Raw genomic sequence first — 17,979 nt, 5'->3', positions numbered from 1 at the left:
AGGGCGAAGACCTCCTCTCAGGTGAAACTTCCTCTAAAGACAAAGCATACATGGTTCCAGCGTCCCTGTCTCATTTAAAAAGTAAAGTATTGGTAGTATAGTTTGGGATAAGCAAACTAATCAGACGCTGGCATTCTGAATCTTCCTTTTGCTTAGGAATTGCTAAGGCCAAGGGTTGTCTCTGGTTTGACATTTGCATGAACATTCAGTCTCCTTTCGGGTCTGTGAGGGAGCAGATGCTACCGCGGGAGCCTCGCCCACTTTCCTCTTTCCTTCTTAAAGGTTACGATAGCTGGGTTCATCCCTGAGTTGGATGTCAAGTTTGCTTTTAAAATAGATTGTAACACTTAATTCTTGCTGCCATCCCACAGGAAATACCATGATCCAGTGGAAGCCTCCAAGTATACTACCCTGAAAACAATTCTGGTGGTCCCAAAACAGAAAGTACACAGACCCAATTAAGATGCTCAAATCTCATGGTTTATTACATCAACATGAAACACACCACAAGAAGCAAGGGGACAGGGATGGGTTAGGTAGTGCATTAGTCAGGGTTCTCTAGAGGGACAGAATTAATAGGATAGAGATATATATAAAGGGGAGTTTATTAAGGAGTATTAACTCACACAATCAGAAGGTCCCAAAATAGGCCATCTGCAAGCTGAGGAGCAAGAAAGCCAGTCCATGTCCCAAAGCTGAAGAACTTGGAGTTTGTTGTTCAAGGGCAGGAAGCATTCAGCACAGGAGAAAGATACAGGCTGGGACACTAAGCCAGTCTAGTCTTTTAGCTTTCTTCTGCCTGCTTTTTATCCTGGCCACGTTAGCTGCTGATTAGATGGTGCCCACCCAGATTAAGGGTGAGCCTGCCTTTCCCAGCCCACTGACTCAAACATTAATCTCCTTTGGCAACACCCTCACAGACACACCCAGGATCAATACTTTGCATCCTTCAGTCCAGTCAAGTTGACACTCAATATTAACCATCACAGGTAGCCACACTTAGTACAGTGCAGAGGTGGGGTGGAAAGACCATCCACCTGCATCTGGAGTTAGGTGATGCTCATGCATCCTACTTCTCTGTTGTCTGCGTCTACCTCCCCCAAGGAATGTTGAACAGCGACTCAGCAGGCAGAGGTGCTTGGCATCATCACTTGCTTGTTTTACATGAGAGATGCAGGAGCAATTACACGTGGTCACAGCAGCATAGCAGTTTCCCCCTTATCTCAGGTTTTCCTTCTTGGCAGTTCCATTTACCTATGGTCTGTAAATATTGAATGGAAATGAAATACTTAATGGAAAATTCCAGAAATAAACAATATATAGGTTTTAAATCATGTGCCATTCTGACTGGCGTGATGAAATCTTGCACTGTTCAGCTCCATCCCACCTGAGATGTGAATCCTCCCTTTGGCCTGCATCTTCGCACTGTAGATGCTTGGGAGTCATCTCGATGATCAGATCCACTGAGGTATTGCAGTGCTTGTCTTCAGGTCACCTTTATTTGACTTCATAATGCCCCAAAGCATAAGCGTAGTGGCTGGCAGTTCAGATATGCCAAAGAGAAGCCGTCAAATGCTACCTACAAGTGAGAAAGTGAAAGTTCTTGACTTCATAAAAAAAGATCACAGGCTGAGATTGCTAAGATCTGTGGTAAAGATAAATCTTCTATCCATGAAATTGTGAAGAAAGGAAAAGTGTGTGCTAGCCTTGCTCTTTCACCTTAAACTGCAAAAGTCGTGGTCACAGTGCATGATGACAATGCTCAGTTAAGATGGGAAATATATTAAATTTGTGGGGGGAAGACATGAACAGACATGTGTCTTGACCGATGGCAATGGGGTACTCTCTGAGGGTTAGGCATCCACTGGGGGCCTGGAAACATATCTCTTGCGGATAAAGGGGCACTCCTGGAGTTTGCCAACTAGCTCACTGAACAGTTATGGATCTTATCTGTATTCCTTGGACAGAGCATGTGAGATCTTGAGTGGGACATACTGAGCATTACCAATGGGTGACCAGTAAAAGATGACAAAACCATCAGCTTAGAGATTGCATGACCCCTTGCCTTGTAACTTGGTCTTTCCATCCTTTTCCATCTATAATTGCTCTTGCTACTCCATTTTTTTTTTTTTTAAATCACACACATCCCTTACATGTCACTAACTTCTTATCTGTACTTGAAATGTTCTGTGGCTTGTGCTCACCTTACAAGCTACTTTTTTACTCATTCTCTGCACTTCGCCTTTTCAGTTTTATACAACCCATTTGTTTTCCTGTCTCCTATTGTAGAATTGAATATCCTCAATTAATATGACAAATTCATGTTGTAACTTCACTTTAGTGAAGGTGACAAATTTCCAAGATTTACCAAAAAAAAAAAAAGTGAATCAGAATTGGCTTATACTTAAGACATCTAGACATCACCTGCACTGAAGGTTTTGTCAGAGTGCACACATTACAGTTCTCCTCAGCCTCTGCCCACATCACTGGTAGGTCCCAAAGACCCAGGGCTTACCTAGATTAGGGTTTGGAGGTGGGATCTGATCTAAAAAAGACAAATAGGCTGAGGAATTGAGTACATCCAGATGAGTAAGGCTCAGTGAAGAGAACTGGATGAGACTCCTCTGAAGGGAGAAAGAGAAATCTCACCTTTCGTGTAGTAAAATCTTGAACCTAGCTCAAAGAGAGATCTGGCCTTTGCCATCAGCTCCTGGGAGATGATGTCTAAGCTCTTGGGATTTCATGTCATGGTGTGTCTTTGTTTGCCTGGAAGTTTTGAGCAACATCAAAAATGTTCCATAGGGTGGGAGCTTCGGGCCATGTGATATTTGTTGATTTCTGGAGGGGCTGTAGACTGAGGTCAGCCATGTGGGCAGCCAACCAAGTTTAAGTGATGGCTCTAGAGATCAAGGCTCAGGAAAGCCTCCCTGGTTGGCAACACTTTGTCACACACCCATGCTGGGAGAGTGACACTCTCAGCTCCATGGGAGAGGTTAATGGAAGCTGCACACTGGGAACTCTCCTAGGCTTCACCCTATACTCCTCTTCCCTTGGCTGACTCTGCGTCCTTTTCTTAGAATAAACCATAACTGTGAGGATAACAGCTTTCAGTGGACTCTGTGAGTCCTCATGAATTATGGAGCCTCAGGATGGGTATTATGATCCCTTGAACTTTGCAGTTGGTGTCGGAAGTGAGAGTCCTGTGGATGAATAGCTCCCACGCTGCATGTTCCAAAGCAAGAGACAAATAGGAAAGGGAAGAAAACGATAAAGCTTAGTGTTTCCCTTATGACTAATTCTCCATCATCCCCTTCCCTTCCCTCATTTGCTTGCATGGATCCCCACTGGGGCCAGATTTTCAGTTGTCAATGAAGAAGTGAAAATGTTTGGCAGAGCACTTACCATCATGTATTTCAGAGCATCTTGCACATGCATGCAGTTAAACCTTTCCTACGTTAGAAGGTGAATTAGGAAAGCAGGTTCATACTAACACCTTTTGTCTGCTCTCAGGCACAGAATAGGTTCGTGACTTGGACCCAGTGAAGAGCAAGCATCTCAGAGTCTCCAATGACAAGGGTCACTCCTCCCAGGAGGGAGAGTTTCCCTGCCCTGCCTGAGCTGGGACCAGCTCATCTTCAGATGTATCTCATTCAGCCTCACAAACCAGAACCACCTGGGCTTTGTTTGGTTTCAGGTGTTTTTACTTCAACAACTGAACACAGAAATGAATTAAAGAGAAGAAAAGCCAACCTTTCAAAGGCAGTATCAAGTCTAACCATATAAAACTGCCGTTTTTGTAGGCCAATTTTATACAGCCCAACTTAATATATACAAGTTCACCAACAGCTAAAGCTGTGGTTCTCAGTTTGACTACACATAAGATACACTGGGGAGTTTTAAAACAAAACGATACAAAACAAAACAAAAACCATGCCCAGGCCATGCCCTAGACCAATTAAATTGAAATCTCTAGGGTTGGAACTCATGCAACAAGATTTTTAACACTCCCCAGGAGGTTTCAAGAGGCAGTCAAGGCTGTGAATTTCTAAAACAAATTAAAATATGTGTTTTTTACTAAATCATCAGTCATCCCTCCTCATGGGTCACAGTCATTTAACAGATGTTTACCGGGGGCTGACCATGAGGCAGACACTGATGAGATCCTGGGACAGTAGGGAGCACTGCTCCCTTAACTCATAGCTACTCTGCTTCCTTTCCCTCCATGCTCACTGCTCTGCACAGCTGTACCTGGGCTTATGCCACCGAGTGACAGTGCCCATCTTCAGGTGCCCTTGGGGCTGGGTGGTTTTCTCAGGTGGGCTTGCCTGCAGACCCCTCTTAGCTCTTTGCAACTACTTGGAGGACAGCACTTTTTCTGGGGTCCCTACCTCAAAGAACAGTTTTCTCTGTCCTCTAGGGCCACGTTTCTCAAGATATGGTCCAGGGACCACCTGCTTCTAAACAACACAAGGATGATTGTTTCAATGTAGGTCCTGGGCAAACCCTAGACCAGTTCAGGCTCTTTGTGGGTAGATCATGGGAGTCAACATTTTAAATAAGACCCTCTCCCTAAGGTGTCTGCTATGCACCCAGAATTTGAGAACCGCCAAGGAATTCAACCTGGCTGCCCGAGCACAGGGTCAGTGACCTCCCTATTCTCACATCTCTCAGCCCAGGCTGGTCACCACCATCACTGACCAGGGGCCATATGGAGCAGGCTGGTGTCCCTGGCAGCACTGGCCACATCCCTCTGGATTTCCATTTATCAGGTGTGCTCTGACTCTTACATCTTGTGAGATGTTGGGGCCCCGAAATACCTCAAACCTCTTCTCAGACTAAGGGACAGGCCTGATTACATGCACAGTTGACCCTTGAATGACACGATTTGAACTGTGCAGGTCCAGTTCTACATGAATTTTCTTCTGCCTTTGCCACCCCTGAGGCAGCAAGACCAACCCCTCCTCTTCCTCCTCCTCCTCAGCCCACATAACCAGAAGACAATGATGATGAAGACCTTTATGATGCTCCACTTCCACTGAATCAATGGTAAATATATTTTCTCTTTCTCATGATTGTATTAATAACATTTTCCTTTCAATAGTTTATTTATTGTAAGAATATAGGATATAATGCATATAATATAAGATGTGTTATTGGCAGGGCTTTCAGTCAACAGTAGGCTATTAGAAGTTAAGTTTTGGGGAGGGGAGTCAAAAGTTATACTGGGGTTTTTCACTGACTGATGGTCAGTGCTCCTAACCCCTGCATTATTCCAACTGAATTATCTTTCTATCCATTCATCCACCCATCTGTCTCTCTCCCTTTCTTCCTGCTCCTCCTCTCTCTTTCCCTCTCTCTCTCTCTCTCTCTCTCTGTCACACACACACACACACACACACATACACACACACACACACACACACAGATACATACATACATACATACACACAGAAAACAGCCACTATGCACCAGGCGCTGTACTAAGCACTTTTGATATAGAAATGAACAACACAAACATCTCTGCCCTTAGGGAGCCTCCATTCCAGTGAGTACAGAAAGACAATGTCTTCTGGGGTAGTGATAACTTCAAGGACACATAACTGTTAGGAATATACTCTCCCAGGAATGAAATACAATATTTTAACAGACTCCGTCATTCTCTCTTGAAAAATCTTTCCCCTTCCTCTACAATAAGAGACAGAAGATTCCTGCTTCACATGGAAGAAGTCGAAGTTCTACCCTCTGGCTGTTAGAGAGGATACACACTGGGGCAGTTTCTGAAATAGGCGTGGCTTGTTAATTCTTGGGGCAAAACAAGAATGAATGAGATGAGGTCTTGCTGGCTAGTTCAGTGTCAGGTGATGGGTGGAAATGAGCCAGAAGTATGAAAATACCATGTTAATTTAATAACCTTGATGGTTCACATCAGGCTCCATAGACCCAGCTAGAATTCCAGAGGCTCATTTCCTCCATCCAGGCCCACTCCATCCAGGCCCACTCCATCCAGGTCCACTCTATCCAGGTCCACTCTATCCAGGTCCACTCTATCCAGGTCCACTCCATCCTGGTCCACTCTGTCTAGGTCCTGGTACAGGCATACTCAAACTGAGGGATTTTTTTTTTTCTATTGACAAAGATGTGGGCTGGTTTAGAAAAACCATGAAAGACAGTGCAGAGGCCAGGGGCCAGCAACAGCACAGTGTTGTTACCAGCCTGATATGGGTGGGTGTTTGTCCCCTCCAAATCTCATGTTGAAATGTGATCTCCAATGTTGGAGGTGGTGTCTGTTGGTGGGTATTTGGGTCACAAGTAGTTTGGTGCTGTCTTTACAGCAGTAATGAGTGAGTACTTAATCTATGAGTTCATGAGAGATCTGGTCATTTAAAACAGCATGGCACCTCCTCCCCCTCTCTTGCTCCCTCTCTCACCATGAGACAGGCCGGCTCCCCTTCACCTTCTGTTATGATTGCAATCTTCCTGAGCCCCTCACCATAAGCAGATGCCAGCACTACTTCCTCTACAGTCTCCAGAACCATGAGCCAAATACACTTCTTTTCTTTATAAATGACCCAGACTCAGGTATTTCTTTGTAGCAAGGCAAATGGACTAGTATACACCCCTTTCCTGGGGAAGTAAAGAGCAGAAGTGGTCACCCAATCAAAGAGGGCAGCGGAATAGCAAGGGCTACCTGAAAGGGGCTGTGTCATCTGCTGGCTTGACACAGCCAACTTTAAGCAACTCAACAGAAAAGGAGCTTGGAAAATAAATATCTGGAGCTCTCTCCTTTATCCTTCATCTGCTTCCCCTACTGTGCTGGTGCCTTCCACTGGAAGCCAGCATAGAGGGAGGCTGGTGATGAAGTTTATGTGGGTCAGGCCCACCCTGCAGGGCTTAGTGCCAAAGGCAGGAAGGCAGATGGAAATCACCTGCATGACCATGTATCATAGCATATCCAGAGGCCCATATTCCCAGGGAAAGAGTTCTGAACACCCAGGCCTTCATGAGCCCAAACACGCTCCCCTCCATTGGCTGTACAACTAAGCCCCTTGTAGCTACAGAGAACTTGCTCCTTCTTATTCTTTCTGTGGATGACCTAGAGTAATCTCTGGAGATAGACTGCTAAATTTGCATGAGGTTCTTCTGGGTCATTCACTCAGATTACCCTTTTCTTCCCATTCTGCTGTATTGCTTGTAGTGCTAGCCCCCTGTGAGGTATGCACGCATACATGTGTATCCTTGGTCCGTAGTGCTTGGATGATAGCCACAGAGCTTTCACTAACTGGTCCTTCTGGAGCTGATGGGCTCCAGCATGTGGCCAAAGCTGCTGCTGCTGGTGGTGGCCACTGAGCCCCAGGAAATAAAGAGTTTTCTCTCTCATGCACTTTCCTCCTTGCAGGGGTAAGCACTGCTCAGTGTCATGTGCAGCTGAAGCAGAATTGTTCAAAAGATACTCCTAACAATTGTTTCCCTGCTCCCCTCACCCCCAAAATGTACAAGGAAGACCTTGTCCTGTCTGATGCTACAGATGTTGGAGTTTCCAATTTTGTGTGTGAGAAGTTAGGATGTGTGAAAGGAAGCTGGAGGTTTGATGAACAGAGAACCCAGAGAATGATAGTTGGGGAACATTTCCCAAGACCCTAAACAGAACTGTTTCCACTCTGATGGCAGAGTCTAGGATAGCATTTTTACAGGCCCCTTGCTGCTTTTAAAATCTTTGAAAAGTAGCATGATGTCATTAGTGCCTCAGTTTGCACGCATTTATTAGGTCTCCTGTGTCTCAGACTGAGCAGGGCTTGTAGCATGGAAGCAGTGGGCCCCAGACTTTGGATAAGACATGGAGAGGTGAAGGCTGTTAAGATGGACGTCTGCTATTCCAGACTTTTACCCGAGCTCAGCATCTGTTTCTAAAATCCTAAATGAAAACTCACCAGACAGCCCAGAAACCTCCAGGGCCTTCTCTAGAGGGCACATGAGTTTTCCTGTCCGCTTGTGCAGGGTGAGCACCCCTGCACCCTCTTCCTCCTGCATCTCATCATCATCCAGGGAGGTCCCGGACTTAGTTTGGAAAATGACAAACCAGAGACAATCTTTGTTGGCCAAAGTGCTCCTGGAACTAAAAGTGAGGATTCAACACGGGGGCGGGTGGGGGAGGGGTGGGGAAGAGACAGCCCCACCATGCTCATGATGCGTGCAAACACCCTGCTTGTGAGCTAGACTTGTACTGGCCAACTGGTGGGAGAGGAAGGAGGCAGCCCACAGAAACCGTGCTTCCAGAAGGAATTGTGCTCGTATTGTACAAGCAGGTTTGCATTTTCCAGAAGGGCCGAGATAGAGGCTCGCTAATCAAGCGAGACTGTGAAATCACGCAGAAGAAACAGCAAGGGCTGCTTTTCTGGAGGTGAAAAGAAAACAAAATGCCCTACAAGGTGGCTGGGGTGAGAGGCTGGGAGGGGCAGGCAACCAGACCCGTCATCTTCAAGGCCCAGGGAGGACTCTGTCCATTGGCGGGGGCTGGGCCTCCATCCTGTTCAGCATGACCAGACCAGCCATCTTCTGATCATCTTCAAGCAGCCCCCAAGTCACTGCCCAACAGCCTTGGCCAGAGACAGTCACCCCAATGTGTTCTTCTGGGCCCTCCCTGCCTCCAAAGTCACACGAGGTGTGTTCCTCACAGGCTGCCCTTCATCGGTTACGAGGTCATTCTTCTGAGAAACAGAGGGAAGGATTTTAGTTCCCACCATAGCCCTCAGTGAATATCCCCCCATGTGATCTGGAAGTGTGGCTACCAGGACTCACTGCACCTGTAAGCTACAGAACGTGACCCTGAGGCTGGGAGGCTCTCCCCACCTCTTTATTGAAGAATCACTTTGGAGCTTCTTACCGTGAGCTGCTCCCAGTGCGCTGAGGAAGCATAGACTAGCTACGCAGGGTTTTCCCTATTGACAGAGAACAGCTGATGTATGTTTGTTAATCAGCTAAGGTGATCCTGGGTTTAGTGTCTTACAATTCAACCCTTAAAAAATGTTCAAACATTTCTTTCAGCCTTAGCACAAAGAATCTAGAGAATGCATTCCTATTTGGTTGTCTGGAGGGGGGATTTTCAACGTTGGTACATTGACATTCTGGATTTGATAATTCTTTGGAGTGGGGCTATTCTATGACTTGTAAGATGCTAAGCTGCATCCCTGGCCTCTACCTACTAGGTGCCAGTAGCACCCACTCCACCCAGCCACTCATGACAACCAAAAATGTCTCCAGACATTGTCAGATGTCCCTGGGGCGGTGGAGGTGGGGAACCACCCATGGTTGAGAACCATTACTGTGAAGCAATTTTATTCAAACAACAAATACGTATCAAATACCTGTGCGTAATTCAATATTTAAACATCTTACCTGAACCAGGAACTGGAAGGAAAAAAGCGTGACTAAGACATTATCCCTGTTCTTTGTGAGCTTGCAATATGGGACCAGGAATCTCCCGCAAATGACTAGATAAAAGACAGAAAGTAGGTGCCTAAAAGGGGTCCTTACTCAGCCTCACTCTTGATTGGGAATGAAGTATCTTTCCCAGAAGGGCCGCAGCAGATGCCCCGTATTTCTCATTGGCCGGCGGTGTGTCACATGCTCACTTCTAGGCCAATCACTAACCAAAGGGAAGGTGATTGCAAGATAGGCTTGGCCAATTATGACTCATTCTCTAGGGCACAGTGTTTTTATATGCCCACCCACTTTCCTGCAAAATACATTTTTAATTTTTTTACTTTTGCAGGAAATTAAATGGAATGACTGCTGATGATTCAGCCAATGGTATCTGCCACACCGTGTCCCAAGATTAGGTCTTCCTGACCCTCTTCTATCCATTTCGTGCCACCCATAAAATACACTCTGCTCTTTTGCCGTCACAGAAATTGCCTTTTTCGGGGGTGGGGAGTTGCTTTCTATGAGAAAGCCAAGTTGAGGCTGCTTTTGATAACGTCGTAGTAAAGTACACTGTGTCAAGAACAGAGTGATAAAGGGATGAGTGGGTTCTCTCAGTATATGAGTAGTTTGTTATGGTTGCCGAGTTGATTCATGCTTTGACCAAAAGGGTTTGCCAAAGCCCAGAGGCCAGCATCAGCCTTGTTAATAAACTGGTTGTTATTAGCAACAGCCAGACCACACAGAGAAACCACTGGTTATGCTTCAAGTGCTTGTGATCAACCACCATGGAAGCCTGCATTGATACAGAGCTGTTGAGTGACAGTCCCTTGCCTGGCTGGTTGTTAGGTTGTTCTGCCCGTGGCTGGTGTATGTGCAGGCTGATACAATGGCAGCCACCAATTATTGTGTATATACTATTTGTCTCTTTATATGCATTGCTTCATTTAACACTCACAACAGTCCCTGGAAGCAGATATTGCCATCACTGACAGACACATGAGGAAGTTAACCCCGACAGAGACAGTGGGTTCCTAGTGCCACCCAGACAGGACTGGGCAAAGCCAACAACCAGGTTACCCCATATTTGTCTGTGTAGTATGGCAGGCCCCCCACCAGGTTGCTTAAGGGTATAGGTCCACTGCCTGAACCCTGAAGGCCTAGCGATGAGCCAAAGTCATTGTGCCCAGCCGAAGAGCAGACTTCCCTGATAGCCTCCACATCCTGTAGAGTATCTGAGAACCCATCAAGGAAAACAGTCCCATCAAACACACAGCAGGCAAAAAGCCAGAAAATTAGTTTAAGGATGGGAGGCAGTGCAGATCTCTAAAGCTATTGTGCTGCCATCCAGGAGAGCCTCACAGGTAAGTTCTAATAAACTCATCTATCTACTCACTAAGCTGGACTTGTCCGAGTCATTCTGTGGTCTCTTGGCTCCCTCCTAGTTCGGGGAAGGTTTTTCTATATGATTCTGGGTTTTTCTTATTAAACTCGGAACATCAGATGCTAAATGGGCTTGGGAAGATAAAAGAGGGGCCCTCTGTTAAGTGAAGTAATAGAGAAAGGAAAGTGAGCACAGATGTGAGATGCTGAAGGCTGTTACATCCACCTTGGAGGTTGGAGGATCAGAGTTGTCTCTCATCTTCTCCAGGGTCCACACGACACAAAAAAATTGCTGGACCCCTTTGAGCCACCCATGCCTGCCTTTCTGCAGATATCCCCTTAACATCACCTGATAATGCCTTTCTTTTCCACCCTCCCTCCCCAAACAATTGGCCCCCCCTTTTGAGCCTTCACAGTGGAACATCCATCAGCATAGGTTCTGACTTCACAGGCTGGTTCCATCTGCAGTGACCTCCACCGCACCTTTACCTGAGCATGATCTCATCTTCCTTCAAAGGCCAGCTCAAGTGCCACCACCTCCATGAGGTCCACCTGGGTCCTCTGTATGCTTCTAGTCATTTCGAGGGGTGCCCTTTTGTTGCTTAATTTGTCTTGCATTAGAGCTTGCTGTGGGGCATCTGACTCTCAACCCAATTACTAATCCTTCAAGGGTGGGGACTTCACCATCCCTCTCTAGCACCTAACAGGGTATCTTGCAAGCTATGTAAGTTTAATTGGATTAAAGTGTATAATTCAAAACTGATTGCTTGACGTGATCGAGCTTCAGCAATAGCCTTCATAAAGAAGCCAAATGTGGGCTGGGCGTGGTGGCTTGCACCTATACTCCCAGCACTTTGGGAGGCTAAAGAGGGTGGATCATGAAGTTAGGAGATTGAGACCATCCTGGCTAATGTGGTGAAACACCTGTCTCTACTAAAAATACAAAAAATTAGCTGGGGCCAGGTGCAGTGGCTCACGCCTGTAATCCCAGCACTTGGGGAGGCCAAGGCGGGCGGATCACGAGGTCAAGAGATCGAGACCATCCTGGCCAACATGGTGAAACTCCGTCTCTACTAAAAATACAAAAAAATTAGCTGGGCGTGGTGGTGTGCGCCTGTGGTCCCAGCTACTCGGGAGGCTGAGGCAGGAGAATTGCTTGAACCCAGGAGGTGGAGGTTGCAGTGAGCCGAGGTCATGCCACTGCACTCCAGCCTGGCGCCTGGTGACTGAGGGAGAGTGTCTCAAAAAAAAAAAAAAAAAAAAAAATTAGCTGGGTGTGGTGGCACGCAACTGTAGTCCCAACTACTTGGGAGGCTGAGGTAGGAGAATCGCTTGAACCTGGGAGGTGGAGGTTTCAGTGAGCCAAGACTGAGCCACAGTACTCCAACCTGGGTGACACAGCAAGGCTCTGTCTCAAAAAAAAAAAAAAAAAAAAGCAGCAGCTAAATATATCTTGCTCACATTTTAAGTGTCTGCACCTTACTCTGGGCTTTTGACTGGATCTGTCTTGCAAATTTACTCTCAGCTCAGAGAAGCTGAACGCATACTGAAATAACTCAGGCCTGATCCTCTGAAACATGACGGTCATCACTGAAGTATTCCTGGTCAAATCACGCTCTTATCAGTCAGACTATTTCTTGTGTGCCTTCCCATTCTCCCCCTACACATATACCCCAAAGACATATGAGAGTTTAAATCTTATTTTATAAAGAAAGCTTCAGAAAAGGTTCTCTGTGGAAGGAGATATTAGTGGCTTGAGAACCATTCCTGTCTAGCTGCAATGGGAGTGATTGATGTGCTTTTGCACATGCAGTAGATTAACGTGACGTAAAATATTGTCTGAGAAGACAGGGAGACCTAGTGGACCCCAGGGGCTAGAATTGGGTTCTACTGCAATGAACCTCAGAGCTCGAGGATGGACTATAGTTTGGAATACAAGGTAGTGTCTGAATATGAGGACAATTTCCTTCTCTTCACATTTGTCTGAGGGCCAATCCAGTTCTGAGGTCCAATCATCCTTTATGTCTTTGCTTACTGGGAGCCTGGCCTGAGTTAGGGGCTGGGGTTTCCAAAGTGATGCCACATCACAGCCCTAAGTTGCTCTGTCTAGGGGTGGTGAGCAGCAGAGTTCATAATAACAGCACCACAGGGCAGCTTGGGAAAGGGCTTTGGCACCCATCTTTACCCTTCCCCCACCTTTCTTTGATATGAACCACCAGCATTTTCTCCATCATAGAGACGCAGTGGCTTCAAGGTCAGCTCCCAATGAGACGTTGTCCCCAAGACTCTCCTCTATACAAATTCTGGGCCTGCCATTGGGCAACAGAAGTGGAAAAGTGACCAGACCTCCCTGGTGTCTGGCTGGAGTTCATAGGCCCACAGGGCAAGGACTGGGGTATGGGAGACGCATCCAGTTGGGTTTAGAGGGAAGGCTTTGCTCTCCTAGTGACTAGGGCGGCTAGAAGACAGAGTGTCAGTGAGGTAGGCTGGAGAGGGTAGTCATAGCCTCCTTTGAGAAGAAACAGGAAACTTGCCAAATTGATGGAGAGAAGAAACCACCCGACAGTGCACGAACTGCATCTGGGGCTCGTGGTTAGGACATCCTGGAGCAGAGAGGAGCAGGGGCAAAAGGGAAAAATCCCCAAGCCCGCGCAGGCATGCAAGTCCATGAGCAATGTCCTTAAGCTGAACCATGACTATTTTAATGCTAAAAAACACACCCTTGGGTAGAGATTTAAGATGCTAATGAGACATCGGATGTACGTGCTAGCGTGTACAGCAATAGTGCAAGGGCATCCAGGAGACCTCTCATAGCATGCTTACAACAATGCTCATTCCCGCCCTTCATGAATAATCGTGTAAGACTCCCGTAAAGGGAGCACTCCCAGTGTCACTGGGGGGCTGTCTCATTATCTCAAGTAGCCCACTCTTGACTCAGCTATCAGAGTGTACTTTTCACTTTGCAATCAACTACTTACTTCCACTTTTGACTCACTTTCAAAATCTCTTGAGCAGCAAAGTCAAGAGCCTGAGCCAGCTCAATGACAACATCAGGAGAAAGGGCTGATGTCAGGGGGAGGTTGGGAACTGAAATGGAGCAGTCCACGCCTGACCATGAGGAGCCGTGTGGCTGGGGCAGGCAATGCCCCTCTGTGTCAAGTGCTTGGGCAGACGGCCCAACCCTTGCTTACCAGCTCTGCCCCAAATACCTGGTCCAAGCCACCGCCATCCTCTTCCTGGGCTGTTCTCTCTGCTTCCACTTTTGTCTGGCCATTAGCCACATATTTAGCCAGAGTGGTCCCTTGGGAGCACAAGGCTGGCACTGTTCTGCAGATTCCCACCTCAGCAGGGAGGAAACCAAGGTCCTGCCCTGCTGCCCTCACCAAAGCCCCTGCCCCAATGCACAGTGCCTCCTCCGGGACTTATGTCTGTCCACAGCACTCAGCTTCATCTCCACTTCTTTTTTTTTTTAATTTTTATTTTACTTTAAGTTCTGGGATACATGTGCAGAACATACAGTTTTGTTACATAGGTATATATGTACCATGGTGGTTTGCTGCACCTATCAACCCGTCATCTAGGTTTTAGGCCCTGCACACATTCGTTATTTGTCCTAATGCTCTCCCTCCCCTTGCCACTCACTTCCTGACAGGCCCCGGTGTGTGATGTTCCCCTCCCTGTGCCCATATGTTCTCATTGTTCGACTCCCACTTATAAGTGAGAACATACAGTGTTTGGTTTTCTGTTCCTGTGTTAATTTGCTGAGACTGATGGCTTCCAGCTTCATCTAGGTGCCTGCAAAAAACATGAACTAATTCCTTTTAATGACTGCATAGTATTACATGGTGTACATATGTGCCTCATTTTATTTATCCAGTCTATCATTGATGGACATTTGAGTTGGTTCCAATTCTTTGCTATTGTAAATAGTGCTACAATAAACATATGTGTGCATGTGTCTTTATAGTAGTGTGATGTATAATCCTCTGGGTATATACTCAGTAACGGGATTGCTGGATCAAATGGTATTTCTGGTTCCAGATCCTTGAGGAATCACCAAACTGTCTTCCACAATAGTTGAACTACTTTACACTCCCACCAACAGTGTAAATGCATTCCTAGTTCTCCACAGCCTCTCTAACATCTATTGTTTCCTGACTTTTTAATGATCCCCATTCTAACTGGCATGAGATGATATCTCATTGTGGTTTGGATTTCCATTTTTCTAATGACCAGTGCTGATGAGCTTTTTTTTTTTTTTATGTTTGTTGGCCAAATAAATGTCTTCTTTTGAGAAATGTCTGTTCATATCCTTCACCCACTTTTTGATGGGGTCGGTTTTTTTCCTGTAAATCTGTTTAAGCTCCTTTTAGATTCTGTGTATTAGATCTTTGCTAGATGGGCAGCCTACAAAAATTTTATCTCATTCTGTAGGTTGCTTGTTCATTCTGATGACAGTTTCTTTTGCTGTGCAAAAGCTCTTTAGTTCAATTAGATCCCATCTGTCAATTTTGCCTTTTGTTGCAATTGCTTTTAGAATTTTAGTCATGAAGTCTTTGCCCATGCCTATGTCCTGAATGGTATTGCTTAGATTTTCTTTTAGGGTTTTTATGGCTTTGTGTTTTACATTTCAGTCTTTAATTCATCTTGAGTTAATTTTTGTATAAGGTGTAAGGAAAGGGTACAGTTTCTGTTTTCTGCATAGGGCTAGCCAGTTTTCCCAGCATCATTTATTAAATAGGGAATCCTTTCCCCATTCTTGTTTTTGTAAGGTTTGTTGAAGATGAGATGATTGTAGATGTGTGGTATTGTTTCTGAGTTCTCTGTTCTGTTTCATTGGTCTATATATCTGTTTTGGTACCCGTACCATGCTGATTTGGTTACTGTAGCCTTATAGTATAGTTTGGAGGCTGGTAGCATGATGCCTCCATTTTGTTCTTTTTGTTTAGGATTGTCTTGGCTATATGGGCTCTTTTTTGGTTCCATACACAATTTAAGTACTTTTTTCTAATTCTGCGAAGAAAGTCACTGGTAGCTTAATGGGGATAGCATTGAACATATAAATTACTTTAGGCAGTATGGACATTTTCACATTGATTCTTCCTATCCATGAGCACGGAATGTTTCGCCATTTGTTTGTGTTGTCTCTTATTTCCTCGAGCAGTGGTTTGTAGTTTTCCTTGAAGAGGTCTTTGCATCCCTTGTTAGTTGTATTCTTAGGTATTTTATTCTCTTTGTAGCAATTATGAATGGGAGTTCACTCATGATTTGGCTCTCTGCTTGTCTATTGTTGGTGTATAGGAATGCTTGTGATTTTTATACTTTGATTTTATATCCTGAGACTTTGCTGAAGTTGCTTATCAGCTTAAGGAGTTTTTGGGCTGAGATGATGCGGTATTCTAAATATATAGCCATGTCACCTGCAAATAGAGACAATTTGACTTCCTCTCTTCCTATCTGAATACACTTTATTTCTTTTTCTTGCCTGATTGTCCTGGTCAGAACTCCCAATACTATGTTGAATAGGAGTGGTGAGAGAGGGTATCCTTGTCTTGTGTCAGTTTTCAAAGGTAAAGGAATCAATGCAACAAGAAGAGCTAACTATCCTAAATATATATGCACCCAATACAGTAGCACCCAGATTCATAAAACAAGAGACTACAAAGAGACTTAGACTCCCACACAATAATAGTGGAAAACTTTAACACCATGCTGTCAATATTAGACAGATCAATGAGACAGAAAATTAACAGGGATATTCAGGACTTGAACTTAGCTCTGGACCAAGTGGATCTAATAGACATTTATGGAATTCTCCACCCCAAATCAACAGAATATACATTATTCTCAGCGCCACATAGCACGTATTCTAAAATCGACCACATAATTGGAAGTAAAACACTCCTCAGCAAATACAAAATAACAGAAATCATAAAAAACCTTCTCTCAGACCACAGTGCAGTCAAATTAAGACTCAGGATTAAGAAACTCACTCAAAATCACACAACTATATGGAAACTGAACAACTTTTCCTGAATGTCTACTGGGTAAATAACGGAATTAGGGCAGACATAAATAAGTTCTTTGAAAACCAATGAGAACAAAGACACAACATACCAGAATCTCTGGGACACAGATAAAGCAGGGTTAAGAGGGAAATTTATAGCACTGAATGCCTACATGAGAAAGTGAGGAAAAAATCAGAATTAACACCCTAACATAACAACTGAAAGAACTAGAGAAACAAGAGCAAATGAATTTAAAAGCTAGCAGAAGACAAGAAATAACTAAGATAAGAACAGAACTGAAGGAGATAGAGACACAAAAAAACCTTCAAAAAAACAATGAATCCATGAGCTATTTATTGAAAAGATTAACAAAATAGATGGACCACTAGCTAGACTAATAAAGAAGAAAAGAGAGAAGAATCAAACAGACACAATAAAAAATGATAAAGGAGATATCACCACTGATCCCACAGAAATACCAACCACCATCAGAAAATACTATAAACACCCCTATGCAAATAAACTAGAAAATCTAGAAGAAATGGATAAATTCCTGGACACATACATCCTCCCAAGACTAAACCAGGAAGAAGTAAAATCCCTAAATAGACCAATAACGAATTCTGAAATTCAGGCAGTAATTAATAGCCTACCAACCAAAAAAAGCCCAGGACCAGACAGATTCACAGCTGAATTCTACCAGAGGTACAAAGACAAGCTGGTACCATTCCTTCTGAAACTATTCCAAACAATAGAAAAAGAGGGACTCCTCTCTAACTCATTTTAAGAGGCCAGCATCATCCTGATACCAAAACCTGGCAGAGAAATAACAAAAAAAATTTCAGGCCAATATCCATGATGAACATCAATGTCACAATCCTCAATAAAATACTAGCAAACCAAATCCAGTAGCACATCAAAAAGCTTAACCACCACGATGAAGTCGGCTTTACCCCTAGGATGCAAGCCTGGTTCAACGTATGCAAATCAATAAACGTAATCCATCACATAAACAGAACCAATGACAAAAACCACATGATTATCTTAACAGATGCAGAAAAGGGCTTCTATAAAATTCAACATCCCTTCATACTAAAAACTCTCAATAAGAGGCATTGATGGAACATATCTCAACATAATAAGAGCTATTTATGACAAGCCCATAGCCAAT

At 44.7% G+C, this 17,979-nt stretch overlaps 1 long non-coding RNA gene across 1 annotated transcript in view; it reads right to left on the bottom strand.

The window, feature by feature from the left end:
* Positions 1-458: 458 nt before the first annotated feature.
* The window catches only part of LOC141582029 (uncharacterized), a 67,132-nt gene continuing 49,611 nt past the window's right edge, over positions 459-17,979 (bottom strand). Inside the window, exon 2 of the long non-coding RNA XR_012514868.1 lies at positions 459-1,579. This is a non-coding gene — a long non-coding RNA (uncharacterized LOC141582029). The remainder of the gene's footprint in view (positions 1,580-17,979) is intronic.

The sequence above is a fragment of the Saimiri boliviensis genome, chromosome 18 (genome assembly GCF_048565385.1).
Source record: "Saimiri boliviensis isolate mSaiBol1 chromosome 18, mSaiBol1.pri, whole genome shotgun sequence".
NCBI classification, from domain to species: Eukaryota; Metazoa; Chordata; class Mammalia; order Primates; family Cebidae; genus Saimiri; species Saimiri boliviensis.
This window is presented reverse-complemented; position numbering and strand designations above follow the sequence as displayed.